Below are 25,718 nucleotides of genomic sequence, written 5' to 3'. Positions count from 1 at the left end.
AGAATATCCAATGGAAAAAAGACAGCCTTTTTAACAGATGATGTTGGGAGAACTGGACAGCAACGTACAGAATGAAACTAGATCATTTCTCACACCATACACAAAAATAAACTCAAAATGGATAAAGGACCTGAAATGTGAGACGGGAAACCATCAAAACCCTAGAGGAGAAAGCAGGAAACAACCTCCTTGACCTCCACCGCAGCAACTTCGTACTTGACACATCCCCAAAAGCAAGGGAATCAAGAGCAAAAATAAACTGTTGGGACCTCATCAAGATTAAAAGCTTCTGCACGGCAAATGAAACAACCCACAAAACTAATAGGCAACCAACGGAATGGGAAAAGATAGTTGCAAACGACATATCAGATAAAGGGTTAATATCCAAAAACTATAAGGAACTCACCAAACTCCACACCCAAAAAACAAACAACCCAGTGAAGAAATGGGCAGAAGATATGAACAGACACTTCTCCAAAGAGGACATCCAGATGGCCAACACACACATGAAACGATGCTTGGCATCCCTCCCCATCAGGGAAATACAAATCAAAACCACACTGAGATACCACCTCATGCCAGCAAGAGTGGCTAACATGAGCAAATCAGAGAACTCTAGATGCTGGCGAGGATGTGGAGAAACAGGCACCTCCTACACTGTTGGTGGGAATGTAAACTGGTACAGCCCCTCTGGAAAACAGTGTGGAGGTTCCTCAAAAAATTAACAATAGAACTCCCCTAGGACCCAGCAATAGCACTGCTAGGAATTTACCCAAGTGATATAGAAATGCTGATGCATAGGAGCACATGTACCCCAATGTTCATAGCAGCGCTCTCAACAATAGCCAAAACATGGAAAGAGCCTAAGTGCCCATCAAAGGACGAATGGATCAAGAAGATGTGGTTTATCTATACCATGGAATACTACATGGCAATGAGAAACAATGAAATCTGGCCATGTGTGGCAACATGGATGGACCTTAAGGGTGTTATGCTGAGCGAAATAAGTCAGGCAGAGAAGGACAAATATCATATGTTTGCACATTTAAGAGCATTAGGAAGAACTTAACGGAGGACCATGGGGGAGAAAAAGGGGGAAATGGCGGGGGAAAGGGAGAGAGGCAAACCATGAGAGACTCTTGAATGCTGAGAAAAAACTGAGGACTGATGGATGTGGGGGGGTGAGGGGGAAGATAGGCACAGAGGGGGGCACTTGTGGGGATGAGCACTGGGTGTTATATGGAAACTAACTTGACAATAATCTATTTGTAAAAAAAAAAAAAGAAAGAAAGAAAAAGAAACAAGACACAAAAAGGATACATTCTATCTGATTTCACCGATGTGAAATTTAGAAACATTAAAACTAAACTATAGTGATAGCACTCGAGAGCGGTTTTTGTAAGGGTAAAGTTGACTAAAAGGAGAACTGGAGAACTTTCTGGGAGTAATGGAAACCTTCTTTATCTTGATTTAGGTAACAACTACATGGGTATATATAGTTATCAGAACTCACAATTTTGGATTTATTTATGTTCATTTCAGTACATGTAAATTTTACTTCATCCTAAAAACAGACAGCATTAAAATATAATACCAAAATCTAATTATGTTTCCCAATTAGGATAACCTCTCTTCTAGAAGAGGGATTCAGAATACCACACTGAAAGAGGCTTCACATCACTCAAGTGAAACTAAGTAAATATTTCCAAAAACTACCATAGAGGAAAATAAACCTCAGCCGCCTGAGCCATGACAAATACCCGCTGATTCTTAGCACAAGCCCCGTCCTCTCTCAAGCTGGACTTTGGTAGAAAAACATTCCATTCTCCTCACTTCAGAGACCGCCGGGTTCAGCAAACACATTGCAAAGGGAGGGTACCCTCCCTCCGCACAGCAGAAAGGCCCTTGGAGTGGAGCTCAGCAAACAAGTTGAGGGCAGTAGGCATGAGTCCGGGCCACTGCATGTGTGATTCAGCATCCAGGCATCCCACATGTGCAGAGGAGGAGGGGTTCTGGCACAGAAAAGAGACAAAAAGGGAAAACACATGTTGACAAAGCCTTCACAGTTGTGAACTGGGCCTGCAGAGGGACAGATGGGAGCGGTTGCTGGAACAGAAAGGGAGTATTTGACGCACTGAGCCCAGATCTGGGAAGGCCAGGGGTCTTCGGGAAGAAAGGGGAAAATGATTAAGAACAAATGCACTGTTCTGCCTCTACAAAGAGGAAGGCAGAAAAGGCAAACCAATAGGCTCAATGAGTCTGAAAGGCATCATTGCGAGGTTGGGGGAGTAGGGGTTGGGGACTATTTTGTAGAGAATTCCAGCTTCTATGAACTAAATACAGACCCCAGATTCCTCACCTGGTTCCCTAGGATCTGCTTGTGCCCTGCTGCTCCAACACCCTTCAAGATTGACCCTTAAACCTCAGGATGAGGTCTAGACTCAGGGAACATGGTTTATAGGGTCTTTGTGATTTTCCCCCAACTCACATATAACAAATGCCCCTTATCTTCTAAGGGAAATACAGCTCCAGCTGCAGCTCCCCACCGCCAGGGCTACCAGTGTTTCCCTTAGGTGGCATCTTGGATGTCAGTTGCTTTGGGAAGTCTTTCCTAACCAACTCTCTCCCCACCTCCTGCCAATCTGGGTTAGTGCCTTTCTCTGGGCTCCCTAGCAGGAGTACCTTCTTCTGCTATGGTAAACCTTGCCTCTGTGTATTGGGGCTGTCCATTTTCTTTTTAACTGTGAAGCATCTCAAACTATAGAAAAATTTTAAAACATACTTTCTTACCAAATAAAACCTTGTTACAATTAATGCCTTGTTAATTACACATATTTTAAAATAAAGATATATACTGTTACAGATACAAAATAGTACTATCATTGTTATTCTCTGCTTATGTGCTTTAATTATTTGTGTTTCTTTTTTTTTTTTAAGTTTATTTATTTATTTTGAGAGGGAGAGAGAGAGCATGAGTAGGGGAGAGGCAGATAGAGAGGCAGAGCCTGAGGCCGGGCTCAATCTCATGAATGTGAGACCATGACCTGAGCCAAAAATCAAGGGTTCAATGATTAATGGACAGAGCCACCCAGGTGCCCTTTATTTATGTTTCTAATCAAAAACAAAATATAGTATTTCTTGGTATGTTTCTATAAATAGTAATGTACTATATATACTCTTTAACAATTCTTTCACTGTATCTTGTGTTTTGACATCACACTGATAAAGAAATTAACACATCAAAGAACAAATCATAAAAAAATCCAATCCATTTGACTAAATTAAAATTAAAAACTATGAATGATAAAACATTACATAAAGTTAAAAATATAAGCTGCTGACTATAATTACTTTTTTAAAAAACAATTATTCTTTCAAAGACACTCTGTTCATAATTTTACAAGTCAAGTTTTTCTAATATGTTTGAAATTTAAAAGTTTTAAGGTGCCTAGGTGGTTCAGTCAGTTAGGCATCCGACTCCTGGCTTCGGCTTAGGTCATGATCTCACAGTTTGCGAATTGGAGCCCTCAGTCAGGTTCTACTCTGATGGTGCAGAGCCTGCTTTGGTTTCTCTCTTTCCCTCTCCGTCTTTGCCTCCCCAGCTTACTCTCTCTGTGGTTCTCTCAAAATAAATAAACTTAAAAAACTTTTTTTTCATAAAATGAAATAAAGAAGTCTCTTCCCTTACTTGTTCCCACTATTAACTTTCATTCTTCAGAAGCAGATTTTTTCAACTCTTTTAACTATTTTTTCTTCTGGAATTTCCTCCATGTTTTTAAATAACATGCATTTTTTTTTTAGGAGACTAAAAAATACTATTGAAGACAATGATTTAAGAACTTTCTTCACACACTCTTGCTCCCTCTTTCTCCACCATTTTGATAAATACAACTTCTGGTTGGAGCAATATTCAGTACTTACATTAGCAGTATTATGTAAATGTAACCCACAGAAGAGCCATGGTAATGTCCCAGTTTCACTTTCTTTCATCTATAACTTTTTGTTTACCCTATTGTCTCTACTACCCTCATTGGTTTCATTGCCAGTGCCTTTATTTTTCTCTAAACTCCCCTCAAAAGAAGAATTTCTTTCATTTTTAATACATTCAAACTCACCAGGAAATACATACACACACTTATGTAAGTATGTATGTATGTGTTTTCCCCCTGGATATATTTTCCAGATACCCTTCTGAAGCACTCTCACCTTCCTGTCTGGACCAGATGTTCCATATCTGCTTCTAGCTCTTTGCCTGGGACTTCTCCTCACTCTTATTCTGGACGTCAGATGACCAACTCATCCCAATTTGCCAGGGACCTGCCCAGTTTTAAAGCTGAAAGTCCCCACATCTGGCACCATCCTCAGGCCCAGGCAAGTTGGAACAACTGGTCAACCTACCTGGACATCTCCTTTTCTCATTCCTGGTTCAGGTCCTGTTTCCTGGATCCTATGTCATCTTCTTCTCATTTTCTATCCTTATTTTGTGGAATCCATTCTCCAGTATTTTCCTGAAAGGGAGGTAAAAAAAAATGTTTAAACTTGCATATCTGCAATGTCTTTATTCTGCCTTCACACTTGTTAGAAAATTTGACAGAGAACAGAAATCAAGATTTGAAATAATTTTCCATCTGAATTTTGAAAGGATTGCTCCACTGACTTTCCATGTGGCAGGTGAAAAGTCTCATGCTTTTCTGATTCTGGATCTTTCGTATGTTTTTAATCCCTAGGAACTTGCAGATTTTTATCTGCAAGGTACTGAAATTTTAGAATGGCATGCCTTAGTGAGAGTTTTTGATGTCGCAGGCATCATGCAGGACATAAGTGAGCTCTCTCAATCTACAAACTCATATCCTCTATTTGGGGATTTTATTCTTCAAAAATACCCTGCCCTAACCTTTTACATTCTCTTTTTCTAGAGCTCCTGCTTACTAGTTGTTGGGCCTCCTGAACTTTAATATTTTCCTTTTCCTTTCCATTTTCCATTTCTTTATTTTTGATTGACTTTCTGGAAGATTGTCTCAAATTTATCTTCCAAAATTTTTCCTGAAAATTTACTATTCAACTTCAAAGAGCAATTTTTTTTCTCTGAATAGTTTCATTCTATAGTCTTTTCTCATTGTTGTCCAGATGCTATATCTCTTCTTACCACCTGGGGAAATGAACTATCAAATTTGTTCATTTTTAGAGTTTTCTTCTGCTTCATAAATACTTTCTATTTTCTTTTCTTTTCTTTTTTTTTTTTTTTTTTTCTAGAAGAGAGAGAGAGAGACAGCGTGAGCAGGGGAGGGTCAGAGAGAGAGGGAGTCACAGACTGAAAGAGGCTCCAGGCTCTGAGCTGGCAGTCAGCACAGAGCCCGACGCGGGGCTCGAACCCACAAACCGCGAGATCATGACCTGGGCGAAAGTCGGACGCTTAACCGACTAAGCCACCCGGGTGCCCCAATACTTTCTATTTTCTTCAGGTGTTTGTTTGATTTGGTTTTGTCTGTCCTGGCATAAGCTGTCCTTAATTGCCTGGTAATCTTTGGCAGTCTGCTCATGTTTAAAAATAAAGGAATAAAAGAACCTGACTGGAACAGACAGATACACATCCCTGTAGGGTGTTCTGGCGAGGCTGATTTATTATTTTTTGTTTGTTTCTTTGTTTTTGTGTTTAGCTGGCTTCCCGTAGCAGACTCAACCACACTCGCACCTGGAAAGTAGAAGTTTAGCTGATAATTCATTTCTCTTACGACCTGCAACTAACCCTCCTGCTGTCAGTACCACCTGCATCCCTATTCTGATAGTTCTAAATATTTCTGAGCTCCTATAGTTCATTCAGCCTTCTCAGCTTTCCTTACCGCCAGCTTGGTTTTCATTGTTAATTCCATCTTGCCACTTCCATCTGCTTTTTAGTTTCCAGTATTCCCATGTTGCCATATCCTTTACTTATTAGTATTTCTTTTTTTTTTTTTTTCCTTTAGAGGTTTGTGCTTTAAAAACCCAACCCTATACTGTCACTTTTATGTAATTTTGGCAGGGAGGGTATATAGATGTGTGTTTACTCTGCCATATTTCAGCAGAAGACTGTTGGATCTGGAGGTAGCTGAGGTGAGGACTGCCTCTCATTCATCATTACAGTCTACTGTCCAGCATATTCCAGCATATTGCCTGGCATACATTTGGAGCTCAATAAGTAAGGGCTTGCTGAATGAATGTAGTACAGTAACTTTAAAAAAAAAAAATTAACTAATGCTTTGCTTTGTTTTTCTCACCAGTATTTCATTTTCCCCTTTCCAGCTAGGCTAATCTATTGTCATTGTTTCAGGGAATACTTGGGACAACAGAAAGCAAACTATTGCTGGATTTGTTTGAGTGGTTAGGAAAATTGAAAGGACTCATAAAATGAACAAAAATATTGGGGCAAAATGTTATGAATCGTCCCTCTATCTCTCCCCTGGAATTGGAAGACTAATCCAAAAGAGAGTCAGAGTTTAGTTCCATGGAGGCATCAAGCCCTATAAAAACAAAACAAAACAAAACAAGTAGTGTGTCTAGACAGTTGGGACAATTCCATCCCTCTAGAATGGCTCAGAAGCACTGGAAAGTTTCTCACCCTTTCAAGAATGAAAATAATTTAAATAGAGACAGCCAGCAGATCTAAAGTGGCTGTGAAGATAAGAGTGAAGGTGAAGAAATGCCAGACTGGACCACTGAATGGAGAGACAGAATGATACTCATATCACTGTATGCATCATGGACAGATGACATTGAGCATTAGATCTCTCCCAACCCAGATGCTTTGGCACTATTTATGTCCCTTTTTACTTAAACACACTCCTGGGGAAATCTACAAATTGACTGAGATCAAGTTTCTGCCACCATAGTAAAATAGGAGCTCAAGATTAAAATTAAGTTGGCTTACAAAAACAAATAAAATTATATTTCTATAATATCTCTACTAGTTAGTTGAAATTCATATATACTACACAAATATGGTGATTATGATTACCAGATTATTCATTTTAAAATTTATTTAAAAATTCTTAAGTTTTACACAAGAGATTATCAAAAATGTTAATGTAACAACATGCTAAATTAAAGTACAGATTTATTACAACCCAGCAATAGTACTACTAGGAATTTGTCCAAAGGATACAAGATAGCTGATTCCTAGGAGCACATGTATCCCAGTGTTTACAGCAGTGCTATCAACAATAGCCAAATTATGGAAAGAGCCCAAATGTCCATCAACTGATGAATAGATAAAGAAGATGTGGTATATACACACATACATACAATGGAATACTACTCAGTGATGACAAAAATGAAATCTTGTCATTTGCAACAATGTGGATGGAACTGGAGGGTATTATGTTAAGTGAAATAAGTCAGCCAGAAAAAGACAGATAACATATCATTTCAATCATACATGGAATTTGAGAAACTTAACAGAAGACCATAGGAGAAGGGAAGGAAAAATAAGATACAAACAGAGAGGGAGGCAAATCACAAGAGATTCTTAACTGCAGAGAACAAACTGAGGGTTGATGGGGGTGGGGAGTTAGGGAAGTAGGGAAGACAGGTGATGGGGATTGAGGAAGGTACTTGTTGGGATGAGCCCTGGGTGTTGTATGTAAGTGCTGAATCATGAGAATCTACTCCTGAAGCCAAGACTACACTGTATGTTAGCTAACTTAAAAATAAGTAAAATAAATAAATAAATAAATAAATAAATAGTACAGATTTATTCTTGTGAATGACAAATCATCCATAGAATCAAGGATGTGGTTCGTAGAATAGGTAGATTGCTTGGCTAAACTGTTTATATTATTGCTAATCTTAATACAATAATTAAGGAATACAGAAACATCAAGCAGGAATGTATGTTAGGGCCTCTTCAGCCAAGATGAAGGCCAATGCTCTCACCAGGAATGGCTACAAAAGCTGCATAAAATATGCAAAACAATATCTGTTTGAAGGCATTGAGGAACTTCTGGGGAAACTCAGACTTGAGCAACAAGATTCAGAGAAGGAAGAAAGTTGGAAAGGAGAGTTGACATTCTGCAATTGATTTTTCCTCTGGCAAAATAGCACTTTGCCTACTCTGAGCACTATGCAAGAGGCCAAGGCCAAGGCTGTGGATGTAAGCAAGAGGTCACTAACAGGCAGAGAAGGCAACAGAATTTTTGGCAGTTTTGGAAACTGGAAAAATATGAATTTTATCAGTCTGGAGTGCCAGTGAGAAGGGAGTTTGGAAAATCAGGCCTGACACTTGACCTGTTTTCCCGAATTCCTATGCTGCATGGAACGGGATATTAAGAAATTAAGCAGAAAGCTTGTGTAATTACAGCTGAGGTTTTTCAGTCTCAAAAAACTCACCAGTAAGAAAGAGTCACAGTAGGTATCCCCACATCCTTAGGTGGAGACTTTGGAGGGTATTTTGCTATAACAAAAAGATTACACAATTATTTCTCATAATTCTGGAGGTTACAAGGTCCAAGATCAAGGCATTGACACATTCAGTGTGGTGAGAGTTGACTTCCTGGTTCATAGACAACCATCTTTTCACTGTGTCCTCACAAGGTGGGAAGGACAAGGGAGCTCTCAAGGGTCTCTTTTATAAGGTCACTACTCCCATTTCTGAGGACCGCACCCTCATGACCTAATTACCCTCCAAAGTTCCCACCTATAATACCATCACATTAGGGGTAATAATTTCAACATGAATTTTGGGGAGACATAAACATTCAGTCTATACCAGAGATCTCCTAAGAACAGGGATGGATCAGAGGTGGAAAAGAACCTTACAAAAACTGTAATGCACTCTATGACATTATGAAAAAGGTGAAACTATGAGGACAAAAGCAAGATCAATAATAGTTGCCAGGCGTTTGGACTTGGGACGGATGAAGAGGTGGAGCATAACAGGTTTTTAAGGCAGTGAAACTACTCTTTATGATACTATGATGGTGGGTACCTGTCATATACATTTGTCAAAACCACAGAATGCACAGTACCTAGCGCAAACCCTAAAGTAAACTACAGACTTTGATGCATAATGATGCATCACTGTAGAGTCATCCTTGGTAAACAAACAAACTAACTAACAAACAAAAAACAACACCATTCTGGTAAGTGAAGTTGATAATAGGGAAGCTATGCATGTGTAAAGGTAGGGCATACAGGAACTCTGTACATTCTGCTCAATTTTTTTTAATGTGAATTTAATACTGTTCAAAAAAAATCTAAAAACAAAACAAAATGCTCTACTGCAGCCTGCAGTCTATCTCTGATTGGTTTAAAGTGGTCAACTACCTCAAAGAACAAAGGGTAGAGCCTCTCTAAAGAAAGATTTCATCCCTAAGCCTCTACAATGTTTAGACACAATGTCTGGCACTTTCAGGAGATATTTATCAGACATTCCAGGAGACAGATACAATTACTAAAAACCAGAAAGATAAAACAGAAATGGATACATTGATCCAGATATCTTAGTTATCAAAAAACATTTAAAGTAAGGAAAAATAGATGGAAAAATGGACGTTATTAGTTTAAATATGGATATCAACTGTAGAGTACAACATATATCAAAAAGCTAGCAATAATAATATTATACATTTATTGAATGCTTACTTTGTGCCAGGCATTGTTTTAGTGATTCTTTGATTTCTCACAACAATCCTGTGAAATAAAATACTGTACCATTATTGCCCCCACTTTACAAATGAGGAAACCGAAACACAAGATGGTTAAGTAAATGCTTATGGCCAAATGACCTATAAATGGCAGAGTTAGAATTTGAACTCACGTAGTCCAACCCAAGAGGCCTCACTTTTAGTCACACTGCTGTATCTAGAGTATCCATCTTCTACAACTTTAATAGCCATAGATGATAATGTTTTTGTTAAAGAGATGTAGGACCTTGACAGTTCAAATTATTCAGGTCACCAAAACATTTTCTATTTTCTCATAGCCTCAAAACATGAGAATGTGTGAGTTCTAAAATTTAACCAGAATCATTTGGAGATGTATTCCTGAAGCCATGCTCCCAGTAATGCTTATCAGAAAGTACTAAACTCAGAACAAATGTGTCTAATTTTAGGTAGACTAAAAATAGAAAATAAAAACAAGTATGTGAAATTCGAACAAAAATAGTGCTCAGTATTAACCATCACCTAAGTTGCTTTTGCACACTTTTGCCTGGATACACTCTAATTATTATAATTGCCACCTGTGAATTCTTCAGTGCAGAACTACAGTTAATTCATTCATCCCACTCATGGGTAGATAATTTGGTCCAAAAATTCCACCACATCTAGGTCTCTACTTTTTCTAGTAGTAGTCTCTCCCTGGATAAGCCAAGTCTCCATTCTCGAGTACACACTGTTCTTGTTTACAGATAAGATGTTTACCATCTTACCAGGCAGACATTTAAGAAATGTACTTGAGGGGCACCCGGGTGGCTCAGTAGGTTAAGTGTGCGACTTCAGTTCAGGTCGTGATCTCACGGTTTGTGGGTTGGAGCCCCACGTCGGGCTCTGTGCTGACAGCCAGCTCAGAGCCTGGAGTTTGCTTCGGATTCTGTATCTCCCTTTCTCTGACCTTCCCCTGCTTGCGCTGTCTCTCTCTGACTCTCAAAAGTAAATAAAAAAACATAAAAAAAATAAAAAATGTACTTGAAAGAACAGGGACTCCTCAGCAGGAAAAGCCCCCTGTCTCCTGTACTCCTTTTCCCAACAGTGTATTTCCACTGCCAGAAATATTTATCATTTAATTTGATTTCTCCAGGTCTCTTGTAGACAGATCAAACATTTCTCATCATTTTTACCTTAGTATGAATTAATGAATGACTCAATCTCATGGATAGCCTGCTGTGATCAGAGACATAAAGAAGTTGGTGTTTCCATTGGTATGCAGTAAGTAAAAGCCATGATGATTTTTGATAATAAATTACAGGGCTGCTATTTCTTAATCACTACAAAATGAAGTGTAAGGTAATTCTTCCTCTTAGAATTGTGATGAAGACTGCATTAGAATGAGGAGAATAAATATGCTTAGGATAATATTAAGTACACAGTGGGCGTCTAATAAATGATGGCTTTTATAATTAATTATAATGACTTTGGCAATAATGGAGAAATATAAAGGATGAAATATATTTTATTTTATTTTATTTTAATGTTTTATTTATTTCTAGGAGAGAGAGAGAGAGAGAGCGTGATCAGGGGAGGGTCAGAGAGAAAGGGAGTCACAGACTGAAACAGGCTCCAGGCTCTGAGCTGGCAGTCAGCACAGAGCCCGATGCGGGGCTTGAACCCACGAACCGTGAGACCATGATCTAAGCGAAAGTTGAACACTTAACCGACTAAGCCACCCAGGTGCCCCCGAAATATATTTTAAAATATGGCAAGATGGTTATGGTAGTAGATCTGACTAAAGTTTAATAAAAGAGAACAAATAAGCCCTCAACTCACAGAACTAGATTTCATTGTTCAACATCATTTTTGCTGCTTTGGATGATATATGAAAGACTAGGATGCATCTTGTGATCTAATAAGTTTAGCATGAAAACTTAAATATTCATAGATTTATACATCCATTTAATACATTTAAGAAATTATGTGGAATCAGAATATCAGATTTATAATTAAAATCTTTTCTTTCCACTTATCCAGTAAACCATTATCTCTTTCTATCTCTATTTACTTGTGAACAAAGTAATCACCTAACACAATGACCATTCACACAGGGCTAGGTGCCCTATGGTTTTTCTCATATGAAAATTATCTTCCTGACTTAGTAGCAGTAGGATATGCCCAGTGAGCTATTTTTTCCCCCTAAAACAGCAATAGATTACATATATAACTCCAACATTTTCTCAGTGAGTTCCATTTGTGACCAGAAGCAAACCCTTCCAAGCTTGTTAAGAGGTTGTATAAATGCAGTTTGGCCACAGAGCAAAAATAAGCCGTCTCCCAGGGTACAAGAATTCAGGAGTTACCTCATTAGTGCCATGCTCTTACCAACCTGGCTTTTCAGAATGATTACCCCTGGGCTAGTTTTCTGGTTAACTTTGTGGATGATGAATGTTTACTCAATCACCTGAGAAGCATGTATATCAATGAATTAGTATGACTGGAGAGAAAGAACTATAAAGACAGAAGTCTGTGTTTAAACTAGAATACCATGTAGGGGACAGGCTTGGCTGGAGTATTCATTGAGTCACTGATCATTGATCAGTGGCTTGATCACTTACCAGCTATTTGACCTTGAGCAAATACTTTATGGGCCTCTTGCTTTTTCATAGGCCAAAAAATATTGTTAAACTGCAGCGTTTCTATATTCCCTTTCTCATCCTAACATTCTGGTAATCTTACGTAAAGAGGAGGAAGGTGAAGTTAAAGACTTTTGGTTTCTTATTAAGAGGTACCACTTTCAAAGGCTACCATAATAGCTATATATGTGGACATAAAATATTTCAATAAAATTAAATTACACTGAAGGGCACCTGGCTGGCTCAGTCGGAAGAGCATGGGACTCTTCATCTCCAGGTCATGAGCTACATATTGGGTGTGGAGATGACTTAAATAAATAAACTTAAAAAAATTAAATTACACAGATTAGCGAAATAAAATAAAAATCAACTAATTTTCTCAAGAATCTCCTTTAAATGTACCTTCAGAGTCACATGAATGGCCCACACAAATATAGTTCATTGATTTTTACAAAGGCACAAAGACAATTCAATAGAGAAAGGACAGCCTTTAAATGGTGCTGGAACAGGTGGACATTCATATACAAAATGAATAAGTAATACTAGACACAGACCTGATATATTTCACAAAAAAATAACTTAAAATGGCTCATAGAAGGTTGAGTATCACTCCTTATCTCCGAAGTGTGGGCTGCATATAGCAGTGACTTCCTTCCAAAGTGTAGTATGGAAAGGGGGAAAAAAAGTAACTTTATGGTGGAGAAACCTGACAAATACTACCTCAGGTGGGTGACCAAGGTCAGCATTAACAGCTATAAGTCATGTTGATAGCATATACTCCTTTTTTTTTTTAATGTTTTATTTATTTCTAGGAGAGAGAGACAGCGTGAGCAGGGGAGGGTCAGAGAGAGAGGGAGTCACAGGCTGAAACAGGCTCCAGGCTCCGAGCTGGCAGTCAGCACAGAGCCCGACGCGGGGCTTGAACCCACAAACCGCGCGATCATGACCTAAGCGAAAGTCGGAAAGTCGGTCGCTTAACCGACTAAGCCACCCAGGCGCCCGGATAGCATATACTCCTGATATAATTTGTTGTTGGTCTTCCTTCATAAAACTAATAAACCCAGTCTAATCATAATGAAAAAATCAGACAAGTCCTAAGTGAAAGACCTTCTACAAAATACCTCATCAATACCTCTCAAAATTGTGAAGGGCAGCAAAAACAAGGAAAGCCAAAGAAACTGCCATGACCAAGAGGAACCTAAGAAGACATGATGACTGGGGCACCCGGGTGGGTGGGTAAATCGGTTGAGAATCCAACTCTTCATTTTGGCTCAGGTCACGATCCCAGGGTCATGGGACTGAGCCCCCAGTCAGGCTCCTGGTTGAGCACGGAGTCTGCTTAAGACTTTCTTTCTCTCTCCCTCTGCGCCTCTCCCCCATGAGAGCACGTTCTCTCTCTCTCACTCCTTTTAAAAAGAAAGAAAGAAAGAAAGAAAGACATGATGACTACATGTAATGTTATATATCGGATTGAATCCTAGAACAGGAAAAGGACATTAGATAAAAACAAAGGGATTGTAAATAAAGAAAAGACTAGTTAATAATAATGTATCACTATTAGCTCATAAGTTGTGTCATAGGTACCATACTAAGGTAAGATGTTAGTAATAGGGGAAATTAGGTGTGGGGTATATGGGAATTCTCTCTACCAAGTTTGTAATTGTTCTGTAAATCTTAAACTATCTTAAAATTAAGGGTTTATTAATAAAAAAATACAAACTTTTGGTGTATTTCTAGGCAAAATGATCACACCAATAATATTGCTTTGGATTTTTTTCTCTATCCTTCATAGTAAATAATATAGCTGCTATGTAATATTATTTGGTCTTTTAAGGATCCTTCAATTTTGGAATTTTGGAATTAAGTTGCATCGATAGAATTACACCTTTGAAGGTAGAGTATTACCAACCAAAAATAAGAGAAAAAACAGCTCACTTTTTTTTGTGTATTTCATCAAACAAAACAATATAACAAACGATTATCTTTTTTTAAAGTTTATTTGAGAGAGACAGAGAGAGAGAACAGGTGAGGGGCAGAGAATGAGGGAGAGACAGAATCCCAGGCAGGCTCTGCACTGCCAGCATGGAGCCCACAATCCCCCACGGTTGCTAGCCTCTAACCTACAAACCGTGAGATCATAACCTGAGCTGAGATCAAGACTCGGATGTTCAACCAACTGAGCCACTCAGGGGCCCCAATAAACCATTATCTTATTAAAAAGAAACAAACAGGAGCCCCCACTGATTTGGGAGTGATCTTATTCTGTAAAATTAAATGATATGGCGTGTGCTGAAATAGGCAAAAAGCTACAGGAGGCTGGATTCTTTATTGTACTGTTAGTTTCTCCCCGGTTAGTTACACTTTGATGTGTTGCCTGTTAAAATGTTTCCCAAGAATGTGGTCTGGCACACACCTTCTACACTGAGTGTTCAAACACTTGCATTTTTGTCCTAATTTACCTACCAACAACTTGTGTGACATGAAGTCTCTACTGTTTTCCAAGTATAAATTAATAATTGGATAAGCTGACCTCTAAGCTCTCTTCCTGTTTTGTAATTGTAGACATAAAAGTAACTTATTACCACCGTGTGACACAGGATCATTGATTTTTTTTTTCAGATTACCTGATTTCACCTGACACAGAGCAGGGACCTGAGGAAAAGATGTGGGACGGGCAAGAAAAAAACAACTGAAGTTTAATCTAGAAAAGAGAAGTGTTTGAGGGGATCTGGCTCCAAATATTTGAACTGTCGTGTGGGAAGGGATAGCAGACATGTTCTGGGAAATTCCAGAGAACAAATTTAAGGCCAACAGAGATGTAGGAGTGGCCTGCATCTGAACCAGAGTAACCTTTGAGGATGGTGGCATCAGTCACCAATGTCCCGAAGGAGAGTGGCTCACTGGAATAGCAGCGGTGTCTCCTCACAGCCGAGGATGTAAATTCCCACTCACCTGCCTCATTTGTTTTTAAAACTGCCTCACCTCCCTCACCACATCCCTTCCTGCCAACCTTATTCCTCTCCCCCAGAATTTCTGATCCCAATCCTGCCATGGTTTCTACTACAAATATATCATGATTGTCAGGTGTTTAGGACAGAGAAGAAAAAAGCTTGAGAGGCACTGCCCTAGATCATTGAAAAGCTTTCTGCTAGGCGAACAGTCTGTGACTACAAGAGAAAGCATCATCTCTGCATAGATTCGCCCCTGAGCAGTGCTCTAGTGCCTGACAGCCCCTCCTCTCTCCTGGCCACCAGCACATCCCCTGTGGAATATCTCCTTTCAAACACAAGACCTAATTTCACAATGAAGGCCATTTCACCATACTTGGAATCAGCTCCTACTGGCTTTTTTAAAATGCTTAAGACTCCTCCTACGTATTTTAATCCAGCTACCTAGGAGATCTACGTAAGAACTCTCCCTAAATTCACAATCTATTTTGGTGGGGAAAGGCCTGCTTTGCCAAACTGCAACTTTAAAATATGGGGAGCTCGTTTCTCCCCTCAGCTGGAAGGAAAGCCACAGGCACTGAGTACACATTCCAGTTATTCATCCTTTAAGTGCTGTATTGGTTGAAAGCCACAATGCATTCATTACAGACGGGTGTTCCTAGGATAATGGCTTTTTCTCTGAGACCACACTTCCCTTCCAGGCCGTCAGTGAAACTGAGAGGAGCACAAATGTACTTGGTGAGCAACTGTCCTGAGGCATCCTGCCATTCACCTCTTCTTCCCTAACAACTCAGAAAACAAGCATAGGAAACTTAGGAAACGGCCTCACAGAGCAAGGAAATAACCTGAAACCTTTCTTTCTAATTTCCTCCTGGTCAGAACAAAGCTTGAGATCACTGTACTGCAGCCTAATACTGAAAACACAGTCTTGTCAGAAGACATAAACATCAAAGGACAGCACCTGTTAATTTTTATAGACCAAGTTGAGTATCTGCTTCACAGTTTATCAGTTTTATTGATAATAGGAACAGATATTAGCAACCGCCTAGCTTCTAAGTCACATAATATTTTATTATCGGGTTTTTTGTTTTGTTTTTCCTAAAGAAGATAATCCAGGCAGTAAGATAATGGGCTGAATGATAAAAACCTAAATTATCTCTAGGTAGGTTTCAGGCCAGGTTTATTGGTAGTTATCTGCTTCTAACCAGCCACACCTGTTACTGAGTGTTCATTGCTATAGCAAGGCTGTTGATCTATTTAATTCATTCAAGGGGTCCCTTCCTCTGTCAGGGTGACATCACCCAGAGAACTGTCATGTTCTGCTCTTGCTGTACTTAACTGTGTCCTCTATTGTTGTTCTTAGTACATTACACAGAAGTCATCTGTTTCTACACGTCTGTCTCACCTACTGCAGTGTGAACTTGGAAGACTACAAGTAAGTCTTATTTATCTTCATTCAGAATTTCAGTTTCTGGAGCAAAATAACTGTTCAGAGTGTGTTTGTTGAGGGAGTGGCCAAAACAATGAACTGCCATCAGACAGTGAGGCCTAGTGGTTATGAAGATGTACTCCGATGGCAGGTGTCTATGTTTTTTAACTCTGGTTCCCCCACTTTTCAACTGTGTAACATTGCACAATTATTCCATTTGTACCTCCATTAATCTGCTAAACGGGGTAATAATAGAATTTCTCTCATAAGGTTGTTGAGTTAGTATATATGAAGCATACAGAAAAATGCAGGCACACTAATATTTAATATGTGTTTGTTGTGGCTGATATTATTAATAAGATTATCATCACTAGGCAATAATAGTACCTCTATTAATAATAATGGAAGAATTTCTGACATGGGTTCATGGTTTTTTGCATCAGAGCCTTTGATAGTAAGGAGGCAAGCTAGATAGACATGGTAGACAGCAGAATGATGTATAAATGTTTTCTGTCATCGGTGAATGAAATGTAGCTAATATTGGGCAAGTACATCCTATGTGCCAGGAATGAATTAGATATTTTATACATATAACATCTTTTTTTTAGTAGACTATTTTTAGAGCAGTTTTAGGGTCACAGATAAATTAAGGGGATGGTACAGAGATTTTCCACTCAGGTATAGCCTTCCCCATTATCAGCATCCCCCAGAGTGCTACATTTGTTACAATTGATGAGCCTACGTTGACACATCAATCACCCAAATCTGTCGTCTACACTAGAGTTCACTCTTGGTGTTATGTATTCTATCAGTTTGGACAAATGTAGAATGACATGTATCCATCATTTCAGCATCATACAGAGTAGTTTTATTGTCCTAAAAGTCCACTGTTAATGACCTCTTTACATTTTCAAAATAATTGATATTATTATTATTATTCTCATTTTTGAAAGATGAAGAAAATGAGGCTCAGAGAGTATAAACAACTTGTCAAGGATTATACACTAACAAGTGGATCATCTGGCCCCAGGATCCATTATCTTTCTGTTCCAGGTTGCCTCCCGGTGGAACATTCAAAAAGCAGATGAATCACAGTGATGTAATTAAATGTTCCCTACAGCAATGACCAACTTATAAGGCTATAAGCCAGTGTCAACAGGCCTTTTCAGCCTACGGTGCCAAGGGGGTCTCAAGAACAGTAATATCCAAATAATGGTGGATTTTAGGCCTGCCTTCAGCCCTGCATGTAGTCTACTGAATATATTTCTGTAAGTCATAGTAGAATTAAGAAAAATATAAGATCACGTGGGTGGCTCAGTTGGTTAAACATCCAACTTTGGTTCAGGTCATGATCTCAAGGTTTACAAGTTCGAGCCCTGCATCTGTCCCTGTGCTGACAGCTCAGAGCCTGGAGCCTGCTTCGGATTCTGTATTTCCCTCTCTCTCTCCCCCTCCCCCACTTGTACTCTATCTCAAAAATAAATAAAAGCATTTAAAAAATTAAAAAAAATAAAAATATATTTTAATGAAAGTCATTGTTAAATTATTACATAGTCATAATCAAATAATAAATATTCCATAAAACTTGTACTGGCAGTCCTCAGTCAAAACTACACTATGCCCAACTATAAATTCTAAGGATGGATTTCATACTTTATAGTCCACAACAGGCCACAGTTTATTTTCTAAAGAAACACTAATATAACTCAGTGTTTTAAAACCACAACACTACCTACCAAGTTTAAAGAGTATTATATTTTTCTAAAGTTTACCTATTTATTGGGGGTAAGGGTGCACATGCAAGCAAGGGAGGGGTAGAGAGGGAGAGAGAGAATCCCAAGCAGGCTCTCTGCTGTCAGCACAGAGACCGACACACAGGGCTCAATCTCAAGAACTGTAAGATTGTGATCTGAGCCAAAATCAAGAGTCAGAGGCTCAATCCACGGAGCCACCCAGGTGCCCCTGTATACTATTATCTTCATTTGAGTGAAGAAGCTGAATTTTTGAGAGTTAAATGACTTGTCCAAAGTCATATAGTGAATTAAAAGCAGAAGAGTGAAACTCAAATTTTCAGCTTCCACGCTTCCTCTCTGATAATCAGCTCTTAGTCATTTACCTTGGAAAAGCTCTGTGACAGGCAGTGTGCCAAGCGAAGGCTGGAAGTGGAAAAGTGAATAAGATGTAGTTCCTACCCTTGTTGGGGAGACAGACCCATAAATAATAAAATATAAAAACGGTGATAGAAGATATACATAAAATGCCACTGGGACACATGGAATTCTTTAAAAAGGATGTGACATCTGAGCTGGGCGTTGGAGAATGAGTAGGAGTTTGCCCAGGAAGGGAAGTGCATTGTAAGCAGAAGGCAATGCTTGGGCGAAGAGTATGTGGGAAATGTGAGGGAGAGATTTCTTGATTCTTGCTGCATTTTAAAAGGTGAGACATTTTAAATGATAATATTCATAATACAATAGTAATAAATCTTGCAAAAGTATCCTTTAAGATGGCTACTTGTTAAGTCCAGGTAGATATATATGATTATTGAGATCCAGATATATATATTTAAAGTGACTTAATATTGGTGTACCATAGGACTATTATCTTAACTTTTGCCCTTAATTTATCTTAGTGGTTCTTGTCTGGGGTCATTTTGACCCCAGGGGACATTTGGTAATGTCTGAAAATATTTTCGGTTATTACAACTTGAGCAGGGCAGAGATGTTACTAATGAATACAGGCCAACATACTGCTAAACATCCTGCAGTGATTAGACCAACCCCACACAACAAAGAATCATCCCATCTCAAAAGTCATCTGTGCGGAGGCTGAGAATCCCTGCTCATCTGCCTGGAGGGCTGATTCTCTCTCAGACTGCCAGCAAAGCCTAGAGCAGGAGCCCCCCTGAATCAAACCACAGGCATTTCAATTTCAGAGGAAGCAGCATGGAGCTAATAGGCCCGCTCTCGCTTCCAACCTGGCATAAAGCCTGCTCTGCATTATCTGGATATGGAGATGTCATGGAGAAGACACAAATAAGCTGGTGGATCAGGGGTCCTGAGAACTGACAGTATCACTTAAAAATAATTCACTAATGGTTTGCCTAATAAACAGAACCACCAAACTAAGTTTTAAAGCTCCTGCCTCATTCTGTGAAGGGACACAGTATGAGCGTGTGTGTGTGTGTGTGTGTGTGTGTGTGTGTGTGTGTGTGTTGTTTTGTCTCTCCTCTGTTTACTTAATAGTAATAAGAGCATCAGCCAACATTACCAAGCACTTACTGGATACCAAGCACCATGCTGACTGCTTTAAGTATCTGGCTTAACTTTCCCCTGTTGCAGTATGACTTCCAGAGTGTACGTTTTCTTCTATTGGATACTTGCCCTTATTCTGAGGGAAAATACTGGAGCAGTTCCGCAAAGAGGGCAGTTACCCACTGGGGAAACAACACATGGGTATCAGAGTTCACAGGGCGAGCAAGGCAGGAGGGAAAATCCAGTCTTCAGATGGGGTGGGGGGGGTTGGGGGTTGGGGGTGTGGGGAGCTCAGTAAGCAGTTCCTGAGGGCCTTTATCTCTCAGGTTGGGTGCTGTTCTCTCAGAAGGCTTTTACCTTCAAGGAGCTAAGCAGAGGAAAAAAAAATTTTTATGTTAGCTTCCATCCATAGAAGTCCACATTTAGATACCCTTGTGATAGATGAACCCCTTATATTCCTCAATGATTCCAGGCAAGAAAAGTATTATCCTATAAGCATTATGTTTCAGGCCCAGTGCTGGTGTTCAAGTGGGAGGAATTTAGCTATAAGAGTTGCTTTGTTGGGGGCGCCTGGGTGGCTCAGTCGGTTAAGCATCTGACTTCGGCTCAGGTCATGATCTCACGGTTCGTGGGTTCGAGCCCCGCATCAGGCTCTGTGCTGACAGCCAACTCAGAGCCTGGAGCCTGCTTCAGATTCTGTATCTCCCTCTCTCTCTCTGACCCTCCCCTGCTCACACTGCCTCTGTCTATCAAAAATAAATAAAACATTAAGAAGTTTTTTAAAAAAAGAGTTGGTTTGTTGGAGAAGTTTAGGGTAAAAGGAGACTGGGTAGGTGAGAAAAACAGAAGGAGAAGGAAAGCATGACGACCTTTCTCAAGGCCCTCTCTTAGTCTGAGCTCTAGAGCGAGGTGATTTTTCAACCATTTTTGTCTTTGACTCCAATAAGAAATGTGTTTTACCTGCTCCCAGGAAAAGTTTCATGAAACACTATTTATACTTCAAAAGTGACACACTGATCACACTGATCTTTTCTCTCCTGATTCCATTCTATTTTCTTTAATGTTAGGCTTGAACTGGTACATATCCTGCTTTGTCCAGAGCAGTTCCAGTTTACATCTGTTGTCCCTGTGCAATTCTTTTTTTTTCTTTAATTTTCGAAAAATATTTGTTTTTTGAGAGAGAGAGAGAGAGAGTGGGAGAGGGACAGAGAGAGAGGGAGACACAGAATCCAAAGCAGGTTCCAGGCTCTGAGCTGTTAGCACAGAGCCTGATGTGGGGCTCAAAACCACAAATCTCAAGATTATGACCTGAGCCAAGTTGGACGCTTAACCAGCTGAGCGACTCAGGAGCCCCTGCCCCTGTTCAATTCTTAATACTATCCTCTTTCACTCACTAAATTGATTTCATAACCTATCAGCTTCGGTTTGGAAAAATCCTTTGAGAAAGAAGCCTCAAGCAGCAAGTGAAGGAACTGGTTTCACAAGGAGAAAGAGCCGCCTCAGGGTTCAGTTAGCGAAAGGGAAATAGCTCAGTAGGGGGCTGCCCACTCCCAATTTCCAAACTAAGGTTTGGAGCTTTGAGACAGGTGGGGGATGGACACGACACAGGCATCGTGGATTGCCGTGAGATGTCGCCCCCAAGTGGTTTCTCATGAAGTCACCATGGGACCCAGGCCCCTCTTGCATCGCTCACAGAGGTTATAAAGAAGATCATTGTCTCAACCCAGAGATACTCAGAGACACTAAAAAGCCTCATGAAAGGACTTACGTCCTAATGAATGCAGGTTGGGGCAATAATTCAGTAACATGGAGTTATTTCTTTAATATTTAAGCCCAGAGTTTTAAGAAACTAATTTTCACTAATATCTGCTGAACAAAAATATGCTAGAAAGAGATGAGTCGCTTAACAAAGCTGCTTATTCACAATAAGCTATTCAAAAATTTTTTAAAACGTAGATTTTATTTCCTTTACCTTTACAAAATTTTCTCAGAGGTACAAACGTTTCAATAACTTTCCTGTGAATAAAATTTAAATTTGAAATGAATAGCACTAAACACTTTTAAAGTATTTTCTTCTATGGAAAAGGAAACTTTTAGTTACTTTAAACTGCTTTGGATATTCATTTATTTTAATCTTTCCCATGCTTCCCTGGTCTTAAAATATATTTGAAAATGAGTGAAATCAGACTGAATTTGTCATGATGTTGCAATTCAGGAGGAAGTATTTGGAAAGAGGACCAACCCATATTCTCCCCAAATATTGTATTCTTATCAGGAAAAAGAGTCCTGCATTTTTAAAAAGAGATTTCACATTTCTACTTGAAATAATAGCAAAATACATCAATTCTTTCGCCTTCTGAAAATATTTGTTTTAAAATTCTTATTGCCATTTCTCTCTCCTCAAAAGTCTTATTTGAAAAAAATAGAAAAGCATTCTCAAAAAATACAAAATTAAAAAATAAAAAACCCAGAAAATCATTCTCAAAATTGATTGGTAACGAATGGAATTTCCATGTTCCTTGTGTTTGCTGGGGCTTCTGCGCGTGGCTTTAACAAGCACCCCAGCATGAATCCGGCAATGTGTGCTGACACGTTCTTCTCATGTACCGGGTGAGGCTGTAGGCTTAAGACAACAGACAGCTTCTGGCTTTTTTTAGCTTTCCAGGCAAGGGCCCAAAAGCAACTTGTTAAAATAGGTGTTTTAAGAAAAATAGAACTACAGTCCTGACTGCTTTGAAATGTCTTCTATACCTGTGGGTCCCTCCTCTAGAATACCAGACTTGCTTTGAAAATGATAAAGTGAACCTTTATTGTCAAAGTTCCAAAGGGACGCAAGAACACACCTTTCTCTAATGCTGCACTGTATTCTCCAACATCACACTAAGTATGGAGATTAAAACAGTCCAGGGAACCGGTTCTGGTTGGTTCCAGAGACCTTATGCCTGGCTCCTTCATTCCTTCTGCGACTCCTCTTCAAGCATCCTCTTTACTTGGCTCCCAGATGGCTCTGGCCTGGATTTCTTCCATCTCTCTGACTGCTCCTGCTCCATCTCTTTTGCTGGGTCCTCCTCATTTCCCTAAATTCTGAACATGGAGTGCATCTGGTTCCGCCTCTGGCTTGGTTCAGTGTCCTGTTTTTCTTCACCCACACTTACTCCTTAGCTGATCTCATTTATTCTCGCCACTCTTAGTAAGTAAGCTGTCTCCTTCCTTCTCATTGCTTTGCATTCCATCTATGTTAATGATTTCAAAGTATGGAACTCATAACACCTCCCGTGGTTTCCAGGCTCACATATCTAGTGGCTGACTGAGTGTCTAATAGGCATCTCCATCTTAATGCGTCTACAACTGAGTTCTTAATATTACTCCCAGCCCCCAGTCTTCTCCTTCCACTGTCTTCTCCATCTCAATTCATGGCAATCTCAACTTCCTACTTGCTCAGGTGGGAAAACTTGAAGGCATCATTCATACTCCCTCTCATGCTCTTCCTCTCACATTCACTATCTTCCTCTCACCTTCTGTATCAGCCAATCTGGTTGTGCATGCGTCAAAATGTAGCAAGAATTGGACTAACCCAGTACTACCACATTATACAAATCTGAGAGGCCCCTCTGACGTTGAACATATTGTGACTGGTGTCTCTGGAAGCTCTGATCTGTGAGACCTCTCCCACTGTCACCATCCTGGTCCAACCATCACTTCTGAGGGTAACAGCCTTCTAACGGGTACCTCTGCTTCCACCTTTTCCCCTTCTGTCCATCCTCAACATAATGCCACAGAGATTCTGGTAAAACCTAAGTCATAGCATATCATTTCTTACCTCAGAAATTTCCCCAGGTTTCTCAGTTCACTCAGAGTAAAAGCAAACATTTTACTTGGACCTCTAAGACCCTACATGATATGGTCACGTATCACCACTCTGACATCATCTACCAACACCCTGCTTCTCTTTTCCCACTCTTGGTACTCTGACCACTGTTCCTCTAGCATGCCAGGAACACTACTACCACAGGCCTGGCACTTTCTGCTCCTGTTGTCTGGAATATACTTACCCTAGATTTCTCTCTTCCTTTAGATCTTTACTCAAATGTCACTACAAGGTGAGGCCTGCCTTAGCTACCCTATCTATAATTTTAAACATTCCATCCTACACTTCCCTTTTATTCTTTTTTTCTTATTAGCATATATCACTATCTAAAGTTTTAGAGGCTAGGACATTATCCTCCAGGATCCTGCAATAAACATTATCAGATGACTTTGATATGGTGCTATGTCCCCAGTAGGTAGAATACAGGGGTCCAGGACTCAAGAGATGGAAGTGGGAATAGCCCATTTACTACAACTCCCATAATCTACTTGGAGAATTTGTGCTTCCTGTCCTGTCATCTCTGGGATCTGTGGGTTTAGAGTTCATGGTTTACAAAGGGCATACACTCTTCCCAGGGACACAGCAAGATTCCCATAAATTAGGGCTGACACTTCAGGCTCCTCTTGCCAAGAGACTAGCAAACAAGAAATGGAGCGTGAACCTGGCTGGGATAACTAATCCTAATCATCACGAGGAGGTAACAGCTATTGCCACACGATGAGTACAAGAAGAAATATGTCGACATCTGGCGATTGACACGGACACCTCTGTATACTTCCTTGTTCCATTTTGATAGTAAATGGACAAATAGCTGAGCCACAGCCTGAGAAGGGCATGGTTACCAGAGGCAACATCGTGATGCTAGGTGGGCCACAGAGACTAGCAGGGAAGCTGAGAATGAGAGTAATCTAGAGTGGATCATACGGGAGCAAGAGTGAACTTCAGTTTCAGTTCTGACACCAACGACAGCAGTAGGGGCTGTGATTCACATCCCACTAATCTTCCTCTTACAAATTTCCCCCAGGAAAGAAGCCCAACAGGGGCACCTGGTGGCTCAGTCAGTTAAGGGTCTGACTTTGACTCAGGTCGTGATCTCACGGTTCATAGGGTTGGTCCCATGTCAGGCTCTGGCCTGTCAGGCCAGAGCTTTGAGCCTGATTTGGATTCCTTGTCTCCCTCTCTCTCTATCCCTTCCCTACTTATACACTCTCTCTCTCCCTCTCTGTCTCTCAAAAGCAAACACTAAAAAAAATTAAAATTAAAAATTATAAAAAGATGCTCAACGAAATTTTGGAAGGTCTGCTCCCAGAACTTTAGTAATGGAATGAATCTGAGCAGCACAAGAGGAGGACTTCAGTGGAAGCTGGGGTGTGCCACCCAGATCTCCTTCGAGACAAAGGACCTATCCCCTCAGTATTCGGGAGAGCAGTCAGCAGAGAGTCCTTAGCCGTGAGCCCTCTATGGGGACTGTCTCAGCTAAAGACATGCATTGCCTAAGTTCATGCACCCTTAGGAAGTCCACATCCAATGACTGCTTAACGTACAGTATAAAGCTTGTGTCCCCCACCCCCATCTCAACTTGGAACCACTCTTAATGGCCAACCCAGCTTCAGAGCTGTCTGTGAGACTGGGTGAGTCCTTTGTTCAGACTGCATTATAGCCCAGCTTTTCTTTTTGCCAAGCTATGCCTTTCCCTTTCCTTCCTTTTCCTTCTTTTCCACTGGTATTAACTCCAAGGGTTCTCCTGAGTAAACTTCTTACACAGTACTATCCACATCAGATTCTTCTTTCCATGGAACCCAACCTCTGGCCCCTTGAAACCCGGGAATCTTGACTGCTTCATCATACCTTATAACCATACTGAGAAAACCAGTTGATTGGACCATGTACTACTACATGTCTGTACACCAAGCCTAGTTATGGGGCTTCTCTAATACTTTTAGTGGAAGAGGAAGAATATGGCAAA

General features: G+C 40.0%; 1 protein-coding gene across 1 annotated transcript in view; it reads right to left on the bottom strand.

Annotated features, from left to right (window-relative positions):
- Positions 1-1,563: 1,563 nt before the first annotated feature.
- Positions 1,564-25,718, bottom strand: part of SMIM43 (small integral membrane protein 43) — a 42,232-nt gene continuing 18,077 nt past the window's right edge. The window contains exons 4-5 of the mRNA XM_039241611.1: positions 4,399-4,508; positions 1,564-2,012 (exon numbers count right to left, since the gene is read on the bottom strand). The gene's annotated coding sequence lies outside the window, so the exon portion shown is untranslated. The remainder of the gene's footprint in view (positions 2,013-4,398; positions 4,509-25,718) is intronic.

Source organism: Hyaena hyaena, unplaced genomic scaffold, assembly GCF_003009895.1.
Source record: "Hyaena hyaena isolate Hyena2069 unplaced genomic scaffold, ASM300989v1 scaffold_198, whole genome shotgun sequence".
NCBI classification, from domain to species: domain Eukaryota; kingdom Metazoa; phylum Chordata; class Mammalia; order Carnivora; family Hyaenidae; genus Hyaena; species Hyaena hyaena.
The sequence above is the reverse complement of the archived record's forward strand: the minus strand, read 5'-3'. Positions and strand labels throughout refer to the sequence as shown.